The sequence below is a fragment of the Pezoporus occidentalis genome, unplaced genomic scaffold (assembly GCF_034315485.1).
Source record: "Pezoporus occidentalis ecotype Australia unplaced genomic scaffold, CSIRO_AGI_Poc_V1 ctg79, whole genome shotgun sequence".
Classification (NCBI taxonomy): Eukaryota; Metazoa; Chordata; class Aves; order Psittaciformes; family Psittacidae; genus Pezoporus; species Pezoporus occidentalis.
This window is the reverse complement of record NW_026916147.1, coordinates 1,924,290-1,951,311: the sequence shown is the minus strand read 5'-3', so window position 1 is coordinate 1,951,311 and position 27,022 is coordinate 1,924,290. Positions and strand designations below refer to the sequence as shown.

Sequence of the window (27,022 nt, the reverse complement as noted above, 5' to 3'; positions counted from 1 at the left end):
CTGCGACACAGGCTGGAAAACGCATCTCCTTAAAGCCGCAGCGGCAGCCGCGGCCGCGCAGCCCCCGTAGCGCGCCCCGCCGGGACCCCAACCTTGCCGCCCCGACGTGCCCCCGGGGAAGGGTCGTGGGGAGGCGAGCGGGAGCCCGCCACGGGCCGGTGAGGTGTGTGCGGCGCGGCCGCCCCCCCCCGCCCGGTGCCCGTGCCGCGCCGGCGGCAGGGCCAGGCATCGCGTCTCCGCCGGACCGGGATTTCCGCCTTGCAGAGACGCATGAATATGCAGCCGTGGTTTAACCGAGAAATCAAATGAAATGAAATAAAGGAGTGGAGCGCGGGAGGGTTCAAGGACTCGTCCTCCGCTGGCCGCCGCGCTGGCCCTGCTCCGCGGCAGCCGCGCATCCCGCCGGGCGTCCCCGCCCCTGCCTCCCCCCGTCCAGGGGCAGCGAGAGGGGTCACCGGGACAGCCCCTGGCTCCGGGGTGCAGCCACCCCGTTCTCCCGCCCGGTGTCTCCCCCCCCCCCCCCGGTACCCGCGTCCCTGCTTCAGGAATATCCTTTTCCCAGGGAAGCACCAAAAAAAAAAAAAAAAAGACGCCAAGCAAACTTTGAGGCGATGCGCTCCCAACTCGTTCCCTAAATAACACCCCCGGCGAGCGGCCGGCAGCCACTGACGCACGCTCCCAAACAGCCCCAGCACCCACCGAGCCCCACTCCCGGCCCCGACCCGGCGGAGACAGTTCCGCGGGGTAACAGGGGTGCTGCTGGGAGCGGGGCGGTGGGGCTGAGCCCGTCGGGGAGCGGCGGCACCGCGCTGGGCACCGCGCACCTTCCTCCAAAATCACCCCCTGCGCGCACGCACGCACAGAAGCGCGCAGGTCCGCGTTCGCCCCGGGGAGCGGGGTTTGTGTTCAACAGCCACAGCGACAGCGCAAACATCCCCAGGATTTGGCGTCACGTGCCCCTCTCATTTGTAGGTTCTGTCAAACATCGACCCGCACTCACGGCCCCGACGGGCACCGGCCGAGGAGGCGGCGGCGGATCCCAGAGCGACCCGCGGAGCAGCCGTCGCCACCGCGCTTCCCGGCGGCGCTGGCGCGGGCGCTGCCGAGCTATGGACGTGTCCTTCCCGCGAAGTTTTCACTGATGGGGACGGGACCGGCCGTGACCTGGATATGCCGGCTGGTGTAGCGGACACCCGCCCGGCCCCCGCCGCCCGCCCCTCGCTTCCCCGCGCCGCTCCGCGCCCCGCGCAAGTGTCCGCGCTGCACTCACCTCCTCTACGACATGGTGGCGCGGCGGGAGGAGGCACGGCCCCCGGCTACTGCGTGCAAACCATCCGGGAGCCCGCACCGACACCGAAAGGGGGAAAAAAAAAAAAAGGAGAAAAAAGGGGGGGGGGGTAAGTAGTACGCGGAGAAACGCCGGGAGCGGGGCCGGGCAGCGGGCAGGGCGCTGATCGCGGGGTCCGCGGGAGGCGGCAGCAGGGTGTCCGCGACTCGGCTCGGCGCAGCCGGGCGGACAGCTCCCACCATGGACGCCTAGGTGGGTGGGTGTTCCCGCGGGTCACACCCTCGCCCGCCGGCGGAGGGGAGCGGGGGGTGGATCCAGCACCGGCGGGAGGGGGGGAGATTTAGGAGAGGGAGAGAGAAAAGGGATCGGCGGAGAGAAAACACCCTCCAAAAAGCAAAATCCAACCGCGAATAAAAAAACTTATGTCATTCCAGGTAAAACTCCCATCTGCGCCACCAAGGAAGAGGAGGGAGGAGAGTGGCGAGGGTGTAAACTTTTTCCTCCCCCCCCCCCCCACTCCCCTCCCGCCCTCCCGGTGCCGCCCGGCCCGTCGCAGCGGCCGGCGGCCGCGCCGCCCCCGTCGTCCCTTCCCGCGCCGCCCGCCCCGGCGGCTCCCGGCGGCGCGGCGCCGCGGGGTTTCTCACGCACGGAACCCGCCGCCGCTGCCGCCGCCGCCGCGGTTCCTGGTTCGCGGAGCCGCCGGAGGAAGGGAAGGAGGGCGGGCGGCAGGGAGGCAGGGCGGGCGGTGGGGGAGGAGTGTCTCCCCGCGCCCTTCCCCAGGCGGAGCGTCTCTCCCGGCCCCGGCGGCGGCAGCTTCGGAGCCTTTCTCCCCCCCCCCCCCCCGCGCAGTTCCCTCGCTCCGACCGCTTAGGTCGGCCCTGGGACGGGGGTTCGGGAGGAGGCTGCTCACCCCCATTGGCCCTGCTCCTTCCCTCGCCACCTCCCGCCGCTGCCAGGGAGGGGGAGCCGGGCCCCTCTCTGCCCCGCAGTGTGGCCCGGGTTAACGGAGAGGGGATGGGGTGCGTCCCTGTGGCTGCAGCGGAGCAACCCGTCCTGATTTCAAACGTTCAGGTGCAAAAAAAAAACCCGAAACAACAAAATCGGTGCTAACACCGATACCGGCTTTAAATTAATATTTCACTTGTGGCTAAGACCTTTTTAAAACTGATTATTTTTAAGTTCTGGGCATTGAATGTTTCTATATTTAAACACTTAAGGAAAATAAATTAGGCATTGTAGGGAGGAAAATGTTGGCCCTATTTTAATATCCTCATTGAAGTCTTTAAACGTGTAAAAGGACTGCTCACAGGAAATTTTACCTGTGCTTAAGCCTCTGTGGGATCGAGGCCTTGGAAAAGGCGGGTATCAGGCATCTGTCAAAGTTTGTGGGCAACATGATAAATGTTAAGCACGGAAGCATACAGTGCTGGTAAGGTCAGACTTGGAGATAACGGCACATTCAATAGCTTAATTTCACAATTAGTTTACTGTATTATTGGAAGCAAATCATACTTCACTGTGCCTACGCTAGTGCTCTATTTTTAGTCCTAATGTAGCTAAAAAGGAGGAACCTACCAAGATATAGCATCAAATGTGAACAATTCTCTCTTTCACTCATGTCATGCATCTGGTTTGAAATGCAGCTAATTTATTAATCGAGCAGAGCTACTGCAGATGGGTTGCAGGCTGCAATTCCAGGGCAGAGGAAGGTTCTATGCAACTCTGCGAGTTACCCAGCAAATCACAATCCTGCAATAAGATCCCAAGCACGTTGGCTGCTCTATCAATAACTGCCGTACTGAGCACAAATATTTTATGTTAATTCATAGTGATGGTGTATTTGGCTGATGGGTTGCACTTCTTTTGTCTTACTTTTCCTGTTACTCTCCTGGGTTTTTTTCCAGGGCAAAGGTGTAAATGAAAAAGGCATCTGAAATGCCTGGAGGTAGCTGTAGTCTTTCTCTTCCATCTCTTTTCTGTTTTTTCTTTTTAAGAAAGAAAAGGAGAGAGAAAATAAAATTGAAGGAATATGTCTATCTACCTTCTGTCTAATACCAAATGTTTGATTTCCCCCTCCCTTCTCTTGTTACATCCAGAGATGGCTGCTGCAAGCATAAAGCACCTTTCCCAGTACATGCAAGATGCTCACAGATTTTCCACAAACTCAGGAGAAACCTCATTTATTTTCTGCTTGTGGTTCACAGGAGCACTTAGCTTTTTAGTGGTTGACACTATATCTATTTTTAGCATCATTTTAACAGCTGTCACTAACAGCTAAGATCTCATCTTGAATGGGGAAGGGAGATTATCTGTTTTATTTAAGAAAATCAAACTACATAATTGTCAGATTGTAAAACATGATTTGGATCTTTATCTGTGAAGAGAAAAAGCTATCTTCTCCCATTGCACCAATTCCATTTAAAAAAAAAAAATAAGGGGGAAAGGGGGACCTACAGTGGGCTTGATAAAATAACAAATGAGCTTTGCAAGGTTTGGAAATAATGCTGTTCAAAGGCACATTTCCAAATCCATTAAAAGCAGTCCCATTACTGCCTTCTGCAGCTGTGTCGTGATGGGGGAAACCACAAAGAGTCCAGTCGTACTTTTCCAAGTAGGTCAAGAGGAGCAGCACAGACACCTCTGACGGGCAATTCTCTCCCTTCACGTTAGATTTTCTGAGAGGTTAACTCATGTCAGACACATGACACTGAAAGCAGCAGACAGACAAGCGTAAGCCACTCTGTAGCAGATGTCATTTCTGCGCCTAAAGATAGTGGTAAATTTGCCATGGATCATGCATTACAAAGCGAGGTAGGACTGAAACTCTGCAAGTGTCAAATTTTACCTCCTCCCATTCTTCATAAAGCCAGGAAATGGTATTAGGGCTGCAGGAGCAATGATGTAGTGTAAAAGCAGCCTACTGTACCGTCTTACTTAGAGGTCATGTGCCCTATTTTGAGAACTGAACCAAAGCGGATGAAGTTTTGAGTCGCTTCCAACTAAGGCAGCTGGGCATTTCCCACTCCTCTCCAGCTCCAGCCCAGGAAAGCAGGCAGTCACATGGCCACATATATTATTCTTTCACCTGGTATTATTCACTGTAGATTTAATTTTTATGCCATTTGGCTCACGTGGCTTTGATTATTCAAGAATTAAAGCTGATCAGGAGGAGCTGCATTTTGGGAAGACACTGGAAAAACATTGGGGATGGCAGATGAGAGTTTACTTTCCCTGTCCAACAGGTGTGAGAATTCCGAGAGAGGAGTCCACAGTCTCACCAGTTAAATGTGTCAGAGCTAGCTTCCCGAGCCATGCTGAAAGCCTTTAGAGTCCTTTGCAAGACCTGGGAAAATGTAAGTAAGCATCTTTTCTATATGCTTGTGTTCTCTGTGATTTATCCATTTAGTCTAATTTTGAACAATTTTATGTTCTAATCATAGATAAATCTTCTAGCTGAGCAACAGAACATATTGCCTTTTAACCTGGATTCTTTCTTTTCTGTCTTTTTTTTTTCTTTTCTTTCTTTCTTTTCTGTTTTTTAATGCTCCTTAATGGCCCATGCTATAACTGTGGTTGAACCGCATCTAAGTATAGTGCAATTGCATTTCTAATGCACGTTGGCATTAGCAACCTCTTGCTTGTGTAAAGCTCCAAGACATGCATTTGAAAACACAGATTTCCAACACATTTAAAATCACAGGTTTTTACTGATGATTAGCAGCAACAGTTTCATCCGGTTCAAAATGAAAACATCTCACAAAGAATTACTTGTTGTGAGTAATGGGTCTCATTGACCATGGTATGGCAAATGAAGCACAAGGAATAACGCATAGGCAGTACTTCATATTTTAGGTAGCTTTAATATTGCCATATATATTTATGTTGTTTATAGTCATCTTCTCTTTTGTTTACTACCTGCACTATTACTTGTAAGAAAATGTAGTTTGAAAGAAATGGAACACACACAAAAATTGCCATCGCTACAGAATGCAGGCTTATCTCACTATTAATGAATTCCAAAGAATAAAAGGCAGTGGCAGCTAATTGTATCTTAGTATTTATCTACTGCCTACTGGCATTTTTGCAGTATCAAATAGTAACTCATACCGTAATCTGATTAAAATTTTCTAGTAACTGTAATAGTACTGCACCTATGCCAAAAACCCAGACACAGAGTTTAACAGCAGTAAAAATAAGAGAGCAAATAACACCCTCCAGCACTTAATAAACATACCAAATGCAAATTGGAGGAAATTATTTAATCACTTTATAGGCTAGTTAATTTTGATGATTATTCACAGTTCTAGTCGCGATACTTAGTGCAGAACTAGTTAGTATCCAAATTGTTGTAACACCAAGGTTGTAAGTAGATTTTGAAACTTGCTGTATAGAGGAAATTACCTTCCTGGTTGAATGAAGGTGCAACTTTCAAGCTCCTACAACAAAAGGAGAATTCTTATGTAATTTTCCAGATTCTTCTATAATCCTGAAATCAGCTGCTCTCAGATATTGTGCAATTAGAGATGGTTTGATATTAACTTGCATTCATTTTAAGACTTGAAAGACCTTTGTTTTCTAAATTTTAAAAAATCTTTATTTCCTGGAAAAGAGAGATTTTGGATGGGCTGTCTTTGAAACATACTGTGAAGAAGAGACTGAAGAGAGCAATGCTATGAAGCTGAGTTAAGAGACTGCTCAAGAAAAGTGTTAATTTAACATGTGCCAAGACAGAAAAGGAGAAAAAATCTATTGATTTTTGTGGAAGTTGCACTGCTTTCCTAAATAGATTTAGTCTGTTGACTTTTTTTCTTATATCAAATATGTAGGCTGTGGATCATAGGTAGGCTGTGGTCCAGCTCAAGGATCTTATTCAATGTGCCATCTGGGCCCAAGCTGGGCAGTTGATCTCGCATGACGCGGAGAGTTGGTCCTTCTCGGACGCATGTTGATTTGCATAGATTTGGTTAAGAAAAGAATATATTTGGCACAAGGAATCATAAGTTAGTGTTCTGAGAAAGTGTCCTTACTTTGAAGATGATGGTCACACTAGAATTTGTCTGGCCTAGACTGAATGTTTGGTACTGAAAGGTCATACATTCCAAAGTTTTCCCATTTTACTCACTGATTCTTGGTTCACAAGCCAGGAGTGACAAAAATGTTGACACACTGGATGGGTTTGTCTCTGATGCCCCAAACACATGGAAATAAACAGTGATTCACAGGTAACAGTATATATCCTCACCAGCCCGGTTGCCTGGCTATGGTTTATTCTCTTTTGGTATGAGTGTAAGTGACAGTCGCTCAGCTTGGTTTCCAAAAATGATTCTGTCTATATCAGTGCTTGTACAATCCTGGCGCCTGCAGCATCCAAGTACCATGCAGACATATTTCTTCCAAGCTCTGGAAAGAAGAAACAGCCTTATCACCATTTTATAGTCAGGGAGTGGAGAAACAAAGAGATTGCAGGATTTATCTCAGGTTCTCTAAGAAGGCTGTGACAAAACTCGGTACTTCCCAAATCACAGTGCGCTGCTTTTCATCACAAGACCATATTTCCTTTTCAGCCATTGCCTTCCCAAGTTCACTGCTGCATGAGCATGGATTGCGTGTAGTTAAAACACATTTGGTTGTTGTCCGGGAAAGGAAAAAACTCTGTGGTCTGTTTGAGTGTATTCATTATTGAAATGAATTTCGAAAACCCATATTGTCAGGGCTTTTTACCATATGGATTAGCAGCAGCCGCTAAAGATTGACGTTACCTTGCTTGCTGAAGCCTGGTCAGAAGAGTCACATTCCATGAATGTGCAAGAATTTCTGGCATGAATTCTTGGACATGCACATTTACATTTTGGCTTCTGTGCATGCTGTTCATGCACTCACCACTTTGAACTTTGGTTCTCATGAGTAATTCTGACAATAAAATTCATTCCTTCATATATACATGGAAAGCAAACACAAAAGAGGCAGGAACATGGCCAAATGAAAGTAATTTCAAGTGTTTTTTTTTCTTTCTTTATTATTTTTTATTTTGTTCTCAGCTCTGGCTAGACAGTCACAGAGTAGAAATTATGTACCCCTCTCAAGATTTCTAAGGGAAGATCATCCAGGACTCAAAAGAAATCGTGTTTGTTTAACAGCCAAAGTTGGTCCATGACAGGAATGATAGATGGTTTAGCAAACAAGAATTTCTCCCAGTATGGTTCAGTTATGTCCCCTGCACATGAGTTAAAATTGAAAAAATGAGCCTATCAAAAATCCTTTTTGCTCAACAACTGCACAGAAGACATTGGTTACATTACTCCAAACGTAAGATGAGGTGCTGATCGTTTTAATCTGCTTCCTTGGTTCTGTTCTAGGGAAAGAACACCGGTCACCATGATGCTAGCCCTGCAGGTGAGCTTCACTTTTCAAGCCCGGGGTGTTACTCTTTTCCATAAGAGGAAAGCATAAGAACAGTGAAAGGAAGCAGAGGATTGTTTAAGGAACTAGAGCTGGATTTGTGGTATTTATACTACTTTTATGTAATAGTAACAATAGTGATTGCAGCACATTTTACACTGTCAGGAGAGAAAGAGTTAGATCTTCTTTTACTGGGAATCAGAAGCAAACGAATAAATAAGCTAGGCAGTACACTCCCTGTCTGTATTTTTTACTTCAGCGCTTATACTGAAGGGTGTCTAGTTCTAAGCAGGTGCTTCCTTCCTTGTAAACCCACTGTGGAAAGCAAATGAATCCCAGGGACTGTCGCTCCTTGTTGATCATCAGTGGGCGTAGATGCAGTAGATGTAAAGGTCTATGACTCACTGAGCGTGCTAAGGTGAAACCAGAAGAGAGTAGATAATTGCACCATTATAAAAAGAATTATCGCAGTTTGATTACAGAAAAAAAATCTTCTAATGGTGCCGTGACTCTAGGGAACTAAAATACGGGATGGGACCAAAAGTGACAAGTTTATGTCAAGGGATGGCAAAGTGTCACCTTTAATTGATCCATTTTAATCAAATGTGCCAAAAAAATGATTTCTAGGATTGAAGGTACAATGGGTCAAAACAGACTGAAATACTTCCCTGTGCCAGTTCTGATTAAAATGAAATGAAGACAAATCAAAGACACAAATTGACACAGGCAAAAAAATTCTGAATCCAGAGATTACTAGAATGCTTCATAAAAGAGATTGTGCAACATCCTGCCTTATGTACAAAAAATATACAAAGTTCAAAATCGCCCCATCTAGTTTGATAATCTGTAAATTGAAGAATGAGATGGATTGCAAGTAATCCAGATTGATATGAGAACTTCAGATACTCAAGGCAGTGAGAAGAAGGCATTTCCTTTCAACAGACAGTGAAGAATAATTTGGTGTCACATAACCCAGAAAACATGTATGTAAAATGCAGAAAGTATTTGGGCAATTAAGAACAAAAAGCAAATGTGGTATAAATTAATGGGTATCTGTGACCTTTAGAGAGTCCATGAAACTTGGCAGGATGGTTTTCATACCAGTGATGACATTATAAGATGACTACAATTTAGGCTGCAAAGGCAAAATGAAGAAGACAATGAATGAGGGTGTGGAGGACAGTGGTATCTCCTCATTAATGGTGGTGCAGCACAGAAGGAAACTCATCCATCCATCCCAGCTGTATCAAAGACTTGAAGCACACCAGCAAAAGCCTAACCTTTTCTCTTTCCTTCGGGGTCTTTGTGAGAGTTCTAATAGTGGTATCCACTAACGTGGGTACTTGGGGAGGTACAAGTCTTTGGGAAATCTGACCAACGAAATGGGGGGCTTGGAGCACTCCTTCAGGAGGGCAGAGATGCTGTTTTTACAGGGAACTGAACTGAACTGAACTGAACTGAACTGAACTGAACTGAAAGAGGGCCCCCATATCAATGCCCCCATGTCAGCATTGGTATGCAGGGCTTGGTATCCTGGCTGGGAGAGCAGAGCAATCTCTGCAGGCTTGAGCTGGTCTCTCTCCCTGTGAAGCACCTTCACCTGCAGCAAGTAGAGTCAGCTCTAAGCACAGGGTGGATGAGATTTCTGCAGGATGTGACCCAGGACCTCTGCCCTAGGGAGACAGAGAGTTGAAAATAGTAATGGTCAAAATAGAATAGAAGTGGAACTGCAGAAAGGAGGCAGCAGAAATGTCCATTTCAAGCATCCCTTTGATAATTTCCTATTAGCTCAGTCTGGGTCCGCAGCTTCAGGGGTATAGTTTGGAGGGAAGAGACTGGCAGGAGTTTTTGAGTATCACCTTAGGGATTGTAACACAGGGGAAATCATTCACAGCTCTCAAACTGAAAGTTTATTTCCATGAAGATGGGAAAGGATTGGTGAAGATACATCAATCCTCAGGTGAAAAGGTAATATTATAGGGTTCATGTGAAGTGACAAAGGTGTTTCTTAGAAGGTGCCTTCATAGCCAGCATTTGAGGTTCTCCAATACTATGTCCCAGTGACCTTGGTAGGAAATAAGACATGACACTTCACGCTTGTTATGGACCAGTAGGCAGAGCAGTTCAAAGAAACCTTAGTTGGAGGTGACGGACAAGGCAGTCTGTCAAAAACAAAGAAATGTCTCTCCCTTATCCTCCTTTACCTCTGCTTCCCCAGCTCCCTGCACCTCTGTAGTAGCAGAAAGGAGATGGAGGCTGCAGACTTACACTTTACAAATCTGATCCAAATAGCAGCTGTAAATGACAGCATATGCCTTCGAGTATGTTCAGTTGTTCTATGCAGCAGTGGCCACATAATTATGTCACTTCGGGGCTTGCTAGACTGTAATATTAAATATGATGCCAGTTATTGCTCTGCATTCCTGCTATTTTTACTTGTTGGTTTTAAAGTTAATAATATTCTGACATAGCCTTGGTTCAGGTGAACGGATATCTTCTTTTCTAGGACAGTGGGATTCTGTAAGAAAAGCCAGATTTGTCCACAGCTAATGCCTACTAATTGAAATGAGCACCATTCAAAATGTTGCTCATCACAGGAAAAGCTTGCTCCGACAAAAACATCGATAAAGGCAAATAAAGGCCACTACAAAAGCAAGTAAAACAAGTTAGGGTACATACATTACAGAAACACGTATCAATTTATTTCACAGGGCATGTTAACTCAGGAGGTACCATGCTTTTTGTCCCTCACCTGGTTTCTGGAGACAAGTTAGCTGTCTCTGCACTGCTCTTGATTATGCAATGCACACATGCAAAGATTCTTATCTTCCTTATAAAGGCATTCTGTCAAGAGCAAGAAGAGGTAAAAAAAAAAAAAGGAAGGCTGCTGTCATTTGCATTGTAGGGAAGGGAATGTTTTTAAGCCAACAAGTAACACAGATGGAATAGCTGACCTGAGGCTGAGTAATGCACACTGGTTCTGAAATAAAGCCCAAAGTTTCCAAAAAGAAGCCAAAAACTACACAGAAATCACCTGGGTTTTACTACAGCTCTTAAGTCTCAAAGCTGACATAGGTGAATATGGGAATTCAGCTGGTTTAGGAGGTAAATAATGACTTGTTAAGAGCTTCAGATTGCAAGAAAGAGGACTCTCACAAAATTCAGACCCCAAGATCCCACTTGACTGAAAGGTATGGACCCTAATTTTTCTGTTGGTTGTATGTCTGATCAGTAAGGGCACAAAATACACATATAGATAAGCAAAAGATACATGTGCAGACATGGCTAGATGCTTACTTTACTGTATATATGCATGCATTTGCAATATATTTATGCAGACATGCAACCAAACATGGAGATAAATGTGGGTATAGAAAATCAGACCCAATGTATGTGTTTTAGATATTTTTTTTACTTTGGTTTCAATATGCCATCAGGCATGGTAGCGCTTAACATGTCATAGCATAGATTAGCAATAGAAAAAATAGTTATTTTGATTATTATGAGTGTTTTTCTTTTCTGTAACTGACTTCAGCTTTGTTGCACATCTTTCCATGTTTGGCAAAAGCTTAGTGTATCTATATAAATAAAATGCTAAATACTGTTTTTCAATATTTTAAACAATACATTTCCTCAGTGTACCCTCTTTAAAAGAAGTATTTGTTTATTTGAGAGGCAGTTTCAATAGCATGTGGCAGATTATTTTAATAAAACAGAGCGAGATCAATATCATGAAAGCAGGATTAAATATCTTTAAGAAGATGCTTGCATACTAACCCTTTGTATGTGACTTTATATTTTGAGGTATAGAGAGAAAGAAATGAGAATCATAGAATATGATTCCCTGGTTCACTTGTATTCAGGAAGGTAAAGATTGCTTGAAATATGGATGATGAAGCTGGTTTCTTCATAGGATAAGGTAGAAGAGATTACTCACTGAGCCCAGGAAAGCAGTCTTTCTGAAGGAGACAACCAAAAGGCTGACAGGTGATGTAAACAGATTATATTTCTTGGAGATTAAAGCAAGCTTTTTGACATATGAAAGACCCTATTAAAAATTGGACTGTGCTCACTGTCATCTGTGGACAATATTGATTGCTGAGCTGTTTACTTGTGAAAGGAAGTCTTTCTAGTCAAATGATGCAGTTTTAGGAAAGAGAATGACCTCTGCAGGAGGAGAGGGAATACAATTATAAATCATACCAAATGTGATTGAAACTTTCCCACAGGCAAGAAAGAAAAACAAATTAAAGCGAATATTGTATTAAAGGAGTTTCAGTGGATGCCTTGGAGAGCTCTGATTTTCATGTAAATGCTCATTTAGACTGAGGTTTACTGCCTCCTCAGAATAATGGAGACAAAAAGAAAAGCATGTTTAATTGGAAAGGGAGGGAATGCCAAAGAAATAGATGAATTGCAATTCACTTTCTAGATTTTTGCCTCCAGATCTAGTGGCTATGATATCTCACTGTCTTAAATTGTACAAAGGAAAACAGTAATTGAACTTCAGTCCATATAATTCGTGAAATCTTGCCTTTTTTTCTTTATCAGGTCTTCTAGATTATTGCAGCTTTAGATAATTTCTCCATAGGTCCTTTTGCACGTCCTTGTGGGAATTGCCTAGTGATTGACAGCTTTGATCTGGAAATTGTTGCAGCTAAACTGCTACAATTCGTATGGAGAGAACTGCCAAATAATTTGACAGATGCCAAGAAATGACGTATGCGGATCTGTCAGCCAGACTTTTTTAGAGGAACCATCCTTTGAGTTTTGCTGCATGGGTATATTTAATACTCGTGGCAACAAAGAGCTGACAGCACCCATGCTCTGCAAAAGTGGGCTTTGGGGATAGGTGACGGCTGCTGTCAGTAAATCCCAACAAAATGATCATCAGAAATCAGAAATTAAGGATTTTGTGGTCATGGCAGGAGCTCACAAGCAAATAGTTTCATGCCTGAAAGAGTGTGAAATTGATGTAAAATGTTTTCTGAAACAAGATCTTTAATAAGAAACCCAAAAGTAAATAAGATAATTTTAACTAAGCTCAGGATGAGCCTAAGAGAAGTCAAATGTATTGTACTTACGCATTTTTTCCCCTTTTTTCATTTGCAACAAAAATTACTCCAGAAGTTACAGTATTAAGATTTAACCCAACAGTAAAAATCAACACAATTATAAATGTCGTTGTATCATGTAGGCTATCAGGCAACTGAAGCGACACATGTTCAAACCTAACTGAGTAAACATATTTTATTTGCATTCAAGCTAATGCCTTGAAACTGAAGTTAACCTCCCAGGGCTAAAATCAGGGCAGGTGCAAGGCCATTTCCCTCACCTACCAAACTGAGATGTCAACTGTGAAGCCTGAACTATTTCATTCTTAAACCTCTCCTTGTATTTGTCTATGTGCGTGGGGATTTAACGCAGTGGGATATTGAAAATCTCATCAAGTTCAACAGAATAAACGTTAAAAAGAGCTTTCATCATTAAGTGTTTTCATACTCTATAATGTACAAAGTTACGTGACCATATTTTAAGGAGACTTTAACTAGGAAAAAAACGTCCTAATGCCTAAAGCTGGCAATGTGCTAATTAAGATACACAGAAGAAAAGTTAAGCAAGTAACTTTAAAGAGGGAGGGAAGCAAGGATGCCATGCCATGCAGAAATACATGACGATTCAGCCACTGAGCCCAATCACTGGGGAGGAGAAATGCATAAACAGGAAGAGGCAGTAAAGAAGTTATTTAATTGTGGGCTAGAGAGGAAAAGTACCTCCCATGAGATTTATTCTGGACGGCTGAATGTGTGTGCTTATGGGAGCAGGGGACATGTAACTAGGAGCTCTTTAGGTCATGCCTGTGCTGGAGTAAGTTAGAGCCCTAGTCAGCCCAAATGGTGAGATGATGAAGCAGTGGGGGAAACTAAGCATATTCATCAACATTTTAATAATATTTCCTGCCACTTTATTCTTCTCATAACTTTTTAAGCTACCTTTCTGTCTTGACAAATTCCTTCTTTAAACCAGCCCATGACAGACTTTTCTTAGATGTCCAACTGAAAGTGAAGATACACTAGAAAGTCTGGAGCACAGGGAGCCTCAGTTGAGCATTGCACTGCAGAGCTGGTTCTTATTCTAGCTCTGCCAAGGAGTCCCATTAAGACATTGTGAAGTTGCTGAAACCATTTTTTTCACAGGTTATTCCTAATTTTTCATTCCTTATTTTACAGACACTTGACCGTGGCTTCTGGTTTTCAGATGTATGAGCAGCTCTGTAACCAATGAGCTCTGAATGCCTGAAACATTATGTAGTGGTAAACACTCTGAGAAAAACAAACGTGATTCAGAACAGACAGCAAGAATAGTAGAACCTTTGGACCTACATCTCCCCAGATTTTAGATTGCTGTTTTAAAGTATCGTTAATAGTATCACCTCCTTTAACAGCATGTTGTGTAAATGAAATCATGGATGCTTGTAAAGCATCAGGACTGGTAGTGATGATCACCTAGTCTTTTCTAACTTGTTCTGTCTTTGTGCTCTCTCTCTGTCAGTGTTGGCCTCTTGATCTCTCCCTACTTGGCTGGTCCAAGCCTGATACTAAGGTCACAGTTGCTGTCATGGGCTCCTTGCTCCTTTCTCTGTACCTCCTATTTCCCCTTTCCAGCCTTCCCATCCATGGCTTGCTTATTCTGGTTCCTTCAGCACCAGTCCCTGGGCTCCTGTCCCATACTCAACCCTTCCTGTGCCCCAGCCACTGCCCACCTGTTTTCCATCCCTGGCACATAGTGTCATACTCCACTTGGTGTTCCTGTTCTGCAGCAAACACAGTGCAAGTGACAGCAACCCTCTGGCTGCTAGTTTGACCAGACTTTCATCCCCTTGGCAGCAGGGACTGGTGTGTAGGTCAGCACATGCCTTACTCGTGCCTGAGTCCTGTCCTGGCACACAGCTCTCTCCAAAAAAGTGGAGAGAGGTTCAGACATGCTCCATGGGCCTGGCATCCTCACAGACAGTACTTCTTAAAGGCTAGCAGGTCCACATTGAGCAGATTCAATCGCAGTTTTTTGGAAGGCTCATCCTTTAACCTAATGTGGGTGGACCTCCACAGAAACTGCACAGAGAAGCTGTTCTTTGGCACAGCTTCTTGTTCTTGCTCCAGAGTTATGGGAGGGCACTAATTTTTTCAGCAGAAGGCTTGTTCCTGAGTCTGCTCCTTAGAAGCTCTTGAGCTAATTCCACTGAAATTTGTGTTTTAAATCAAAACCAAAGAAATAAATTCACTCAGTATGGAAATGTTTTGTAATGTTTGGAAATGCTATGCACAACTGGAAGTGAGCTCTTTAAGGTGGTTGGCAGCCTTACTAATATGCAAAACTACTGCCTGTGCTGATGCTAGCAGTGCAGGTAGGAGTCACATACGTAAATGCACCCAAACTGGGGGTGTTACAGATATAAGCTGAACAAAGAGCTGCATTTTGTCATTTGGAGCTTTGGAAAGTTTGGGAAATAAGCAAAATTTACTTACATGGGATCCCGAGGTGCTGACAAGACTTTAAAGTTAGTCCTGCCTTGAGAAGGAGGCTGGGCTAGATCAGCTCCCAGAGTCCCTTCCAATCAAATTTTTTTCTATCGTTTATATTTTCAGCATATAAACTTCCAAGTGTTTTATTTTCTTGCTTTCAGGATGGTTCTATTTCCTAATAATGGACTGCTACTGTCTGTTCAGAAAGTTGCTTTTGAAGACCAGCTGTGACACACATTTTTAATCGATTGACCTTGGCTAAGAGGATTGAGAAACTTAAGGAAAGAAAAACATTCTCCTGTCACCTGCAAAACCTTACTATACGTAAGTTATGGTTATTTGTGGACTACCTTTGACACCAAATTGTTTAACCGTGCTGTGCATTCTTCCCATGATTTAAACTGCTCTGTATGAAGAGCGAATACCTCATGATTCTAGTGAGAAAAGAAATCACAACAGTAATATTCTGCCATTTCTAAAAACTACAGTGAACCCTAATAAATAACAGGCTCAGGCTCAAAGCAATAAACATGCCAGTGTATGGAAATCGTATTTTTTATAGATATAAAAGTAAACTGTGATTTAGTGTTTCATACCTTCACTGTATAAGTAACATCCTACCAGCAGTCATCCACAATAAACAATTACATTATTTCAAATTCATGCAGTGTTTAGTGTTGAGGAAGCAATGTATTTAAGAATAGTCAGGCTGAAAATCTGTTCACAAAAAAGATTTTTCAAGTATCTCTATTCCTCACATATACAAATATGTATGTATTTGTTTCATGTTTAGAATCACTTAGCTGCTAAAGAAGTCAAGTACTAACATGCCCTCAGCTCTGCCAGCAAAATACTAGCAAAATGGAGGCTATAGGTGTGTTGTGACTCCCTCATAAGGAGTGTATGGAAAAGTAAGAGAATGCAGACTGTAACTGTCTGCTGCAAATCTCTGAATACACCCTGAAAAACTAAAGCACGCAAAAAATGTCTGGTTGCTAGTACAACTGGTTGCACAACATTGACTCCCCTTTGGTCTTGCAGACCTCAGATCTGTTGACCTGGACAATCTCTTTTAGTCTGAGTAGAGAAGTTACGAAAAGCACTTTCCAGTAAAAGCCTGAGACTAAGGAGGGATTTGCTTAGCGCACTTCTTTAGGTTTTTTAAAGCATGTGTCTATGTGCTCAGAAAATCCTGCAAAAAATTTTACTGAATAGTCTTTTGGGAACATATGAGTATCTGGACAAAGGGTCTTGTCCACAACATTCAAAATTGCATGGAATAGAGTCATAGACTAGAATTATAGAATAGTTTGGGTTGTAAGAGACCTTCAAAAGTTATCTAGTCCAGTCCCCCTGATCCCAAGCATCTAACCCCAAACCAGCCAGGTGTTACAGAGCTTTTCTGATTTGCCCAGTGATGAACATATTCATTTTCTTCCTGCCTGCTTCTGCACATTTCAGGCAGGGAGGTATGGTGCAATAGACTGTACCACAGAATTAGTACTTCCAGGGCAGAATCAGTGACAACAAAATGTACATGGTATTTCCTAAATATGTTCCCAGTCAAGCTGTAATGAGGCTTCTTAGTGAGCAACAATTAGGTCTGATTGTGTTGGGAATCAGAGCAGATAAGTTATTAGTGAAGCAGTTATATTAGGGGAATCAAATGATTTTTTTTTTTTTAATCACAATACTCTGTTTTCCTGGGCAGGATTTTTTCTTTCTCTTCACACACAGTGAATAAAGAAACGACATGGTTTCCTGTGTGCTCATAAAGATATACTATGGGGTAATAAACCTGAATAATATTCATTTCCATTTGTTATAATAATTGTAATAAATCTGCAACGCATAGATGAAAGCAGCTGTACTAGCCTTACATCTCACAAAAGATAAAAAAGCTTCTAGAAAGGACAGAATGAAGTGTTTATTGTGCCTTCTTAATTTTAAGTACATTTAAAAGAATTGCCATTTCCTTCTGTTGCCTCATTTACAAGCACCAAGTTAGGTGGTAATTATAAGATAATTCAGTAACACTCTAAAATAATGATTCAGCTAATTAATGCTGAATTACAGAGGCGGTCCTACACAGATACTTATAACACCCCCATTAACACTGACAGAGTTCATCATGATTATTCGAGCAAGCACTAAAGGAACTGAATGTGATTAGGCCAGTTCTTGAAAATGTCTACTTTTTTTTTTTTTTATAAAACTGTGGCCTTTTATAGATTTCTCTATAGTACAGGTGTCTTAGGGAGGAAATGGGGCATAGGAACCTTCCTCCTACATGCAGCAGTCACTGTGCACGGTTGTCACGGGGTCTCTAGAGCCTAAATTGAAATATCACACTGGCCACTGAAATCATGACCACAAAAGGGTGTAGTCATTTGTTTAGGAGCTGTGGACAGGGGCATGTTACTAACTACCCTATCTTTGAATTTCGCTGATGCTAATGTAGGGCTGAGGACAGGAAGGGATTCTTGCTCAAGGTCAGCAGAGAGGGTTTGTTGCCGCAGCATCTAGGGGCCAGCATCCTTCTTTTTTATTTTTCCCATTTCCTCTGGAAAGTCAAAGTTATTCTGGATTAGTCTTGTGTTTGCTGGAGCTTTGTATTTTGTAAGTGCTGTCACATTTGTCTGTACTGCATTTGTGCCTTGTTGTGTTAAATAGAGAAGGGGCAATATGGAGGCTTTTAAAATAAACTCCACATTTATTTATTTATTTTAGAACGTGCAAGAAGATTACAAAAAGAGTAGGTTTAGTTGTTTTATTTATATATAGAGACACACAGGTCAGGGTAACGTTAACATATCATGAGAATTTCGAGACAGCATGTTCACTTGTCCCCAGAAAACTTTGTTGTCTTCACTACCTGCAAGCTAATGGCATTGTTTTGAATGAAGTACAACTCGTTGGTGACAGAGATGACTCTGGTAATTACATGAATCTACCCATTTATGCTAGCTGCCTGGGCATCAGAACCCCGTGTGCTCTCTTACACAGGCAGTATTTACAAGACTTTTATAAAGTCACAGCATTTTTCTTCCATAAAGATCTGCACACCCAAATGTTAAATATGTGCTTGAGAAGAAAGAAGTTAGAAATTGTATATAATATACTACAGAGCCATTGGGAAATTGAATAGAGACTCATCCAATTAAGGGGCCTTGGCACATACTTTTTGCCCCAGACTTGTGATTTTTATTTCTAAGTGGGAGTTCTGCAGAGGCTAATGTGTGAAAAATCCCATGGTGAAGCACACAGGGCCCCGTGCATCACTGCTGCGCTCAAACCCTGGCTTCCGCTCCGGGTGGTGGAGAGCAGGCTCTTAACGGAGGAAGGCCAGAAGCAGCACAGCATGAGATGGCAGCGGAGCTGCTTGAGCCTCATGGTTCTGGCTGCGAGATGGGAATAGTCTGGCGATGGTCCTTGCATCCCCACAGGGGGCAATGGGTGATGGATCTGTGTGCTGGCACTGTGTCTGCAGCCCAATGATCTCCAGCTGTCGTAGATGGCAGCCGGCTGTGTTATAGCTGGTTCAAAGCTGGGCTTTATGGTTTCTTTGGGTTACCAAACGCCTTTTCATTCTGGCCAGAAGAACTTAAAATATGCAATACTATGGATACAGACGCAAATTGAGACTTGGCAAAACAGCATCGCTTTCACTTATGTAAGGGCTGAATCTGCCTCCCAGTGTTTTAGTGGCCAGTTACTTTCCCTCTCTCCAGTGTAAAAGTTTTGCTTTTGCTGTCCCAGGCAGCTAGAAGTACCTCTAAAGCACATTCATCCAAGCCCTTCAGAATCAGTAAGAGTTGGAATGGGTTCAGTTGGGAAATGGTGGGATTACAATCAGGGTACGGAACTCAGAGGACTGAGGCTCTGCTTCTGACTGTGCTGCAGACTGTGAAGGAATAACCCAATTTTTCAACTCTCTCACTTGTCTATCTGTAAAAAGGGATGGTAATCTTTTATTCATCTATTTTACCTATTCAGACTAGAATATATACTGAAATACAAGCAACAATAGCAGAATGTTAAGCAAATGGGCCTGGGAGGGTAGAAGAGACAGAGGTGGATAGAGAGAACCAAAACAAGTATCATGAGAAAGAGAGTAGAAATCACAGTTGCAGTTGGCTCAGTGAAAATCCCTGCTTAGAAACACAGCTGAGGGCAGGTTTTGGGTAGCTCTTTTTTTTTTTTTCCCCTTGCCTGCCAAAGTGCAGGGGGAGTGGGGAGGAGCCGACTCCTTTCCAAGAGCTGGAAGTACAGTGCTTCTGTGGGCTGTTGGTGGGAGATGCTTTGCTGAAAGGGAAAAGACTGGGCGTACATAGGCTAGTCCTCGTGTGACACCCAAATATCCAAGGTGGCTGAAGTCTTCGAAATGCCTCTGGAAATTCAGAGTGCTTACTAATTGCCCAAGAAAGGGATAAATTTATTCCCTGATGAATGAACTGTGGTCAGCCAAGGAAGAATTTTAGAGATCATGTATCTGTTGTAGAGACTAGTGAAAGAGGGGAAGAAATGGGCCAATCTGGCCCATGTAAAGATAAACAGTGATTAGAGAAAGGAAACAATCCAAGGAACAAGCTGAATTTGGCAAGAGTACATCAACACTATGTTTTCCAACCCTGCAAGTGTACAGCCCCTAGGCAAGACCAATTCCAGTGGAAAGCTTCAGCCAACAAACTGCAAACACTTGAAAAAACTGATGATAGGCTCTTTGGGAGCCTCTCTGGGAGGAAGATTCTTGTCTGGCAAAGTGACTTGCATACTTCTGGCACTAAACAAACCATGTCTAACTATGGTGCTTTGTGGTCACCCATTGCCTCACTATTTTTGTGCCTCCTTGCCTTAACCCACTCTACATGCACAGTGCCTGTGGCGGAGAAGGCAGCTCTCCCCAGCTTGCTGACAGAAGGCAGAGACTTAAATTTGGACTTGAGGAAGGATTCTTGATGAAATCCAGAATCATGAACCAAAGGCCTCTCTTGGCATTAGTCATACAAGTTAGGACCGCCTAGCATCGCTGCTGCAGCGAGGCTTGAGCGTGATTTTGGGACTCCGACAACAACCCACACCACAGAAGCGGCACCCCATCTGCCTAGTGCTCCCAGATTCAGCAGCCACTGCTTCCCACAGTCACACTGGCTGCCCCCACTGGGCACTGCAGGCAGAAGCCACTTGTCTTGCAGTGCTTGTCTTGCAGTGCTTGTCTTGCAGCACACCTCTGCCACCAGCTACACTGGACAAAGCAGCCTCCCTCTGCCTTCCCCCAGCAGCTATGCAGGCATAAGTCCCAACTCCTGCTCCCCACGTGGAGGTCGGATCTTTCCTTTCAGCTGGGGAAGAAAGCCAGTCTCTTTGGGTGTCACTCCTCCTTAATGAGGAAGGCTTGAGCATCCCGTGATTTATGGGGCTGGGATCTCCAGCCTTGGCTGGCCAGCTGGCTGCAGGGCTGCAGCAAGATCTGGGGGAGGTTTTATGCCCCAGGGCCATTCCTGAAGCAACATAGTGCACAGACGAAGATGTCCAATGTCAATGAGGTTGTTTCTGAAGCCTGGTGTTTATGTCATTCCTGAATGGGAAGGAAACCCTAATTTCCCTTGATGTCTTTTCTCAGAGAACTTTTTAAATGTGAAATGTATGTAATTGGGCTGTCAGGGGAGCTGGTGCAAAGCTTGTGTGAGATTTAGGAGTGAGATGTCAGCATGACTGAAAGATCATTCATGTGATTGTGTAGAAATAGCATTTAAAGGACAATGAGGCAGGGATATGGGGATACAGATATTTGAGACAGTCCTGCTCTGTGGTCCTGTGGGGCAGTGAATGATTTGCCCAAGATTTCACAGGAAGTCTGTGATTGATTAGGTAACTTGCTAGGTTTGAGGCTGCCTTACTGGTACCTCCCAGATGATAATATTTTTGTCATGGTATCAGCCATACACCACTTACGTTTGCTGTGAATGTAACATGATTTCTATCTTTGGATATACATATGTTAAAAAATTGAAACCTGACAAAGCTCATCAGTCCAGTTCCCAGTGCAGAAAGGTGATGTGACCTTCCAGGGCCGCACATGTCAGCGGAGAGACAGTAGCAGGCAAAGCACAGCGTGGGAGCAATGTGGTACCATCATATCTATGAAACAAGACCTCCCCATCAGGCAGCTTTCTCTCTTCCCATTGTGTATTAAGGTGTTTCTTTCCTATCTATGTGAGGTTCCCATTGTAGGCCAACCTTTTTGATGAACAGCTCATGCTGCTGTTGAGCCAGGGCTGGGCCCTCACTATCTGCGTTTGAAAACCATTAAATGTGTGACCATCTTAGCAAATTGACCATTGTATAGATCCTGAACACCTCCTTAGACCAGCACTCAGGTCTGGCTGGCACTGCCTGCTTTTGTCATGTTTAAAGATCTTGTGCCTCTATGCTGTTACATGCTTTTTATAGATTCACTGGGAGCTCTAAAGCGGTCACTTGCAGCTCACTGTGATTTACCCTGTTTTCTGCTGTGCAAAACTGTTTGTCAGTGGAGCCGCGATTTCAGGAGGATGTTTGCACAGAAATATAATGAGGCTTGGCTGGTCCTCGGGAGTGGGAGCGATTTTGAATGCCTGCTGACCTCACGGGGAATCTGGGCTGCGCTCAGGCAGAAACCACTGAGCTGGAAACAAAAACCTGGAGAAACTAAAGCAGGCTCTCCATCTTCTGCTCTGAGTTAGTAAAGGGGTATTTTATCCAAAAGTCTGCAGCAAACAGAAGAAGATACATTCATAGCTTGGTTTTTTTTACATTATTTTTAACAGTAATAATACAACTTTTTTACATGGGTCTGTGCTTTTTGGTGTGTTCAGGTAAACTGTTCACTTCCAAATTAGTTGGCCCTCTCTTTGATTCTGTCCTGATGAATAGCTTTGAGCTTGCTCTTTCTCCTGGGTGTGGGGCCTGAGGGTAAGGTCCCTGCACAGGATCTGCAAAGTAGGGGGATGCTTTTACACTCTTGAAACTACAGAGAAAAAGATGTATTTGTTTTAGAGTCAGGTTTATTATCTCCCATTCTGTAAACAGCTCTATAGTGGTTACTTTCTGATTTCCACTGTTGCACAATGTATACAATTACAGGAAAAATATATGCAGGGGCTGTGTTTGAATAAGAAGCAGGACAAACCTGTTTTTTGTCCAATAGCACTTTTTTCTGGCCCTTTAAGAATCCACTATCTTGTGGTAATAAATCGCATTTTGCACTACAAAGATACAGAGGCTTGAACAAAAAGGCTGTGGGTTACAGAATTGTTCCTCACAGGGTTGCTCTGCCCTCTTTCCAACATTTTCTCTCCTCTAGAAAATGGAAGGTTTGCTTATACTTAAAATAAAAAAATAAAAAGAGAAGAGTTGCCCTTGGCCAGAGATCAGTCATGGAAAATTTCAGCCCCATCAGAGAACGTTTTGGAAGCGTATGAGGCTGTAAGCAGATGATCTGATCCTGATGCCACTTAGCTCACAGCTGTTTTACTCCTCTTTAACAGCAGTGACTGCCATGGATTTACCCATGATTTGCCGGTATAAGCTGGGATGAGAATTGGGCTGTGGGTTATAACTCTGTCTGCTCAGCAGCCTCTGCACTAGCAGTTCCTAATGGCAAAAGAGACAGTGAAAGATGCTATTAGAGTCCTTGTTCTCCTGAGTAGTGGTAGTGAATGTGACTATTTGTATGTTTAAGGCTGCAAGACCAAAACCTGCCTAGCTGTGCTATGAATAGTGAGAGGTGAACCTGAAAAGATAAAGTGCCTTAATTCACATGGAAATCCTAACTTTCAGGTGTTTATCTTGACCAGGTGTATTTGGCCCACCACATGCATTTTGGTTTGGTATTTTAGCACTTCAGGCACTCAGCTGAATCACTACGAAGGGCAAATATCAATTAAAATAATGTTAAGCTGCTCTGCCTAAATCATCCATCTCTTCTTACAAGATTTTTACAAAGATTGAAGGCTCTTGCGGAAGTTGGTGTTTCGAGTACACTGATCATTGGGATAACTGTTCAATTTACCAACACTCCTAAGACCACCTTTGTTTGGTTGGCTCTCTGTGGCTGTGCCTATGCTGGTTTTGCAGGTAGCAGTGTCTTGTGCTTCTCTGCTGGTGGGTGCAGTTTTCTCTCCTGCCCAGAAGAGCATGGAGAGCTGTTTGTGCAAGGAGAGAGGCGCAACTGCCTGTCTCTTGTGGGAGAGATTAGACTGTCGCGGTCTTATTCTCCGGGAGCAAAGAAAATAAGATAAATAGTTTGGTGAAGCTGATTTATTTTTTTTAATAATCATATATCCTCTTCAACCTCTTAAGAATACAGCTGTGCTTATTTCAAATTACTTGCAGTACAGCATTGAAAATGACATGTCTGGTTGTATGTCTACTTCTCATGAATACTCTGAGGAAAAAAGTGTCTTTGAGATTGCTGCTCCAATACTTGTCTTACTTTCCCCTGCACATCTGCTAGAGCAGCTGTTGGAGACAGGACATTGGGTGAGACATAGCTTTGGTGTCACCTGCTAAATCTGTATGCCTCAATTTTTGTATGTGCAGTGCCTACCACTGGTGTCCAACATCATCTGATCCTCTTCTCAGTCAACCTGTGCTATACAGTACTTTCATGTTATTTGAACTACAGAATTAAGTTCTAGTCTAGTGTTTCATATACTCTGAAAAGTACTCCCTGTCAACAGCTCCGGGGCACTTGTGCTGCAATTTGGGCCAATACTGGCTCCACCTGTTGTTGCTTTCCCCCATTAGTTATGTAGGTGCAAGTAGACTTTGAGACACCTCCTTCTGTTATAAATAAAACTTGAGATGAAAGACTACTGTGTAACTGTAGAACATATTCAATTTATACCACTCCAGGACCTGGGGAGCCGAATTGGACAGCTTCATGGATGACTTCCAGCCTGCAGAAGATGTTACTTTTATCATGCAATTAAATAGGGCTGAATATGTTTGTTAAAAACATGGGAAAAAAGTTGTTGGTAACTAAGGAAGCAGGACTACTTACTTAGTGTCCCTAGTCACGAGTTATACTCAGTGTTTCTTAAAAAATATCCTGACATCAGGAGATGTTTGTTTTATTATTAATTTCGCCAGTGTCCTACTTGAAGTGGGTGTTCGATCTGATTTTTGGTCATCAAAATAAACCCCAAAGTCAACAGAAAAATGCAGGCCATGATGAAAAGGTAGAACTTCTTAAGATTTTATAGCTGATAGATGTTGTCTAAAAGTATTAATAATCTTAAATTCTTAAATCATTAGCAACAAATCTCTTAGCTCTAGCAGACTTGTCAGGATTCTACTGATTGTTGCTGGTGAATTAAATCTTGGTAATTGCTGTGCAGATGTCATATGTAACAAACATTTAGTGACATGTCAAAGAAGGCATTTTTTCTTGTTCTTTTCCCATGAAATCCCTTCAAAGAGTCATCCCTGGGTCTTGCAGATTTTGATCCTGGAAAGTCTCAGGGAGACAACTTCATTTACAAGGCTGGGTTTGGAGTGTGTGCAGATACCTGCAGATTCATCAAGAGTCAAGGAGTAGAACTTCTTTTCAATGACATCCTAGGGCCAGGACTTCCATCCATTAATTATGTGAAAGAGGACTTCCTTTAGTCAAAGCTGCCAATTTTTAATGTAATTGAATGTCACCTTATCCTCATATGACTAGGGAAGAAAAGCAGAATCTCTTGCTCAACATCTATTTGTTTTATGACCTTACATATTTTTGTGTCACTCAGGGCTTTGTGTGTCCAATAAAAGCAGGCAAAGGCTGTATTTACCAGAATTTGAGCTAGAGGTACCAGGAACTAAATTTGTCTTCTGCTTTTTTGGCTTATGGAAAACCTTAAAACTGAATAGTTGCAACTGGTGCTCTCTCAGGTAAAGGACAGGGTCTCATGTATAAGGAGGTGCTGTGGCTCTCTAGGTCTGGCTGCTGGTGATCATCAAGCAAGAGACTCTTTTTCTGCAGCATCTTTTAGCTTTTTCTGTGCTGGTCAGACAGAAAATCAGTGAATCAGGACCATCTTTATTAGTAATATTCAGTATATAACTTTCCTACTCAAGGACTTAAAAAACCTTTGTAAAAATAAGAAAAAATGGGCTGAGCAATCTTACTGTTGTTGTGTCATATTTGATCCACTATTTTCTTCTTTCTTTTGGGAAATTAAATGAGTGAAAATAAATGTTAGGAAGTACGCAAAATAAGCTTACATTTGTAAATAAACATGAAGAAAATATGTTGCTTTAGGCCAGTTTTATAAAGCTGAATCTGACAGTTTCAATTCGGTAAATACTGATAAGCAGACAGAAAACCCCTTTCTTTCAAAACTTGGGCACTGAATCCAGGTGTCACCTTTTTCATGGTAGCTGGCCAGTTAAATATATTTCAGCATAATCTTATAGAGGAATTTGACTGCAGATAGGATGATTAGAACTCCTCAAGTTGCCTTATGAATTCTACTTTTTGATTTTAGAATAACTCTGTCATACAGGATGATGAACTGCCAGTCACACAGGAAAAGAAAATCAGACAGACATTTCTTTTCTGGAAAGATTAAACTCTCTAGAGGCTGGTAAAAACAAAGAAAATCAAGTACATCATCTTTCATATTCACATCAACCCATCTATTGTGGAAAACATCAGAAATCAGCGTTTTCTCATTCAGCTGAAATATTATTTCTGTGCTATTTCTAGACTGAAGAGACAAATGTCGACGAAGTGAACACGTTTAATAATCACCCAAAGGAAAGAGAAAGACACTGAAAAATCCAAAGCGCAATCCTGCTCTTTGTCAGCCACCACTGCTGCTTCCAGAGATGGCCGCTGGGAAGAGCAAATGCTGGTTCCTGGGAGTCACAGAGCTATGACATTTCACCAGTAGCTGTCTCCTTGTCTCTCTCAAGTGATTTTGTATGTTTGCGTGGCTTTTTTTCCTGCTTCTTTTGTGACAAAGTGGGTATGGAGAAGGACTAGACACAGATGTCTAGGAACTGAGTGGAAGGAGGTCAACTTGTGTTGCTCCCATGCCATTTCACAAAAAGCAGAAAAAACATCAGTTAAACACAGGTGACAGAGGGGGTAGGTGATTGCTTGTGCTGACAGGTGGGTGGTCACTGCCCGTGTGTGATTGTGTGGTCTGAAGGCTTTCCCAGAGCAAGCTTTTCTTTGGTGGGCCACAGGCCCTTTTCTGCAGTGGTGCACATGCTCTGTGACTCCTGTTGAAAGCAGCATGCACAGTTGAAATGAGGTGCAAAAAGTTTAATCATTTGATCTTTACCACTACCCAGTGATGATTTAACTGCTCCTGAGTAAACACTAATACTTCAAAGAATGCTTGTGTTAATTTGGCCTTGGAAAAAAAGACATGTAAGATGCGTGACCTCTGCTGAGGCATCTTTTGATGTCCTACATTAATACTAGATTTGATGGCTGTTCTTTTTTCTGTCTCAAAGGAGGTCCTCAGCAATGTTTTTTCTGCCTGCCTGCTGGCTCAGTTTCTTACTTGGGCTGATGGTTGTGAAGTGATATGCATTAGAGAGCAAAGCAGAGCCACTTTTTGTAATGCTATGAATGAGACAGAGTAAAGTGTAGTAAAGTGTAGAAGAGAAATCAGTTATATATTCACAGGTATATGTCACAAGTTGTGCTTGAAATGTGAGCATATCTTTCAAGAAGTTTAAGTTAATATTATTAAGACGACCCTCCTACGTCTCTTCTTTGTGCGTCAACATTTACTGATGGTGTACTGGTGGTGCATGTACTTGTAGT

General features: G+C 43.2%; 1 protein-coding gene and 1 long non-coding RNA gene across 2 annotated transcripts in view; one reads left to right on the top strand and one right to left on the bottom strand.

Annotated features, from left to right (window-relative positions):
- NR3C2 (nuclear receptor subfamily 3 group C member 2) overlaps positions 1–1,410 on the bottom strand; it is a 204,197-nt gene extending 202,787 nt beyond the window's left edge. The window contains exon 1 of the mRNA XM_062602764.1: positions 1,271–1,410. The gene's annotated coding sequence lies outside the window, so the exon portion shown is untranslated. The remainder of the gene's footprint in view (positions 1–1,270) is intronic.
- On the top strand, positions 1,409–27,022 carry LOC134155502 (uncharacterized). Its single transcript, XR_009961585.1, has 4 exons — positions 1,409–1,540; positions 2,932–4,641; positions 15,372–15,534; positions 25,746–27,022. It is a non-coding gene; the product is annotated as an uncharacterized LOC134155502 (long non-coding RNA).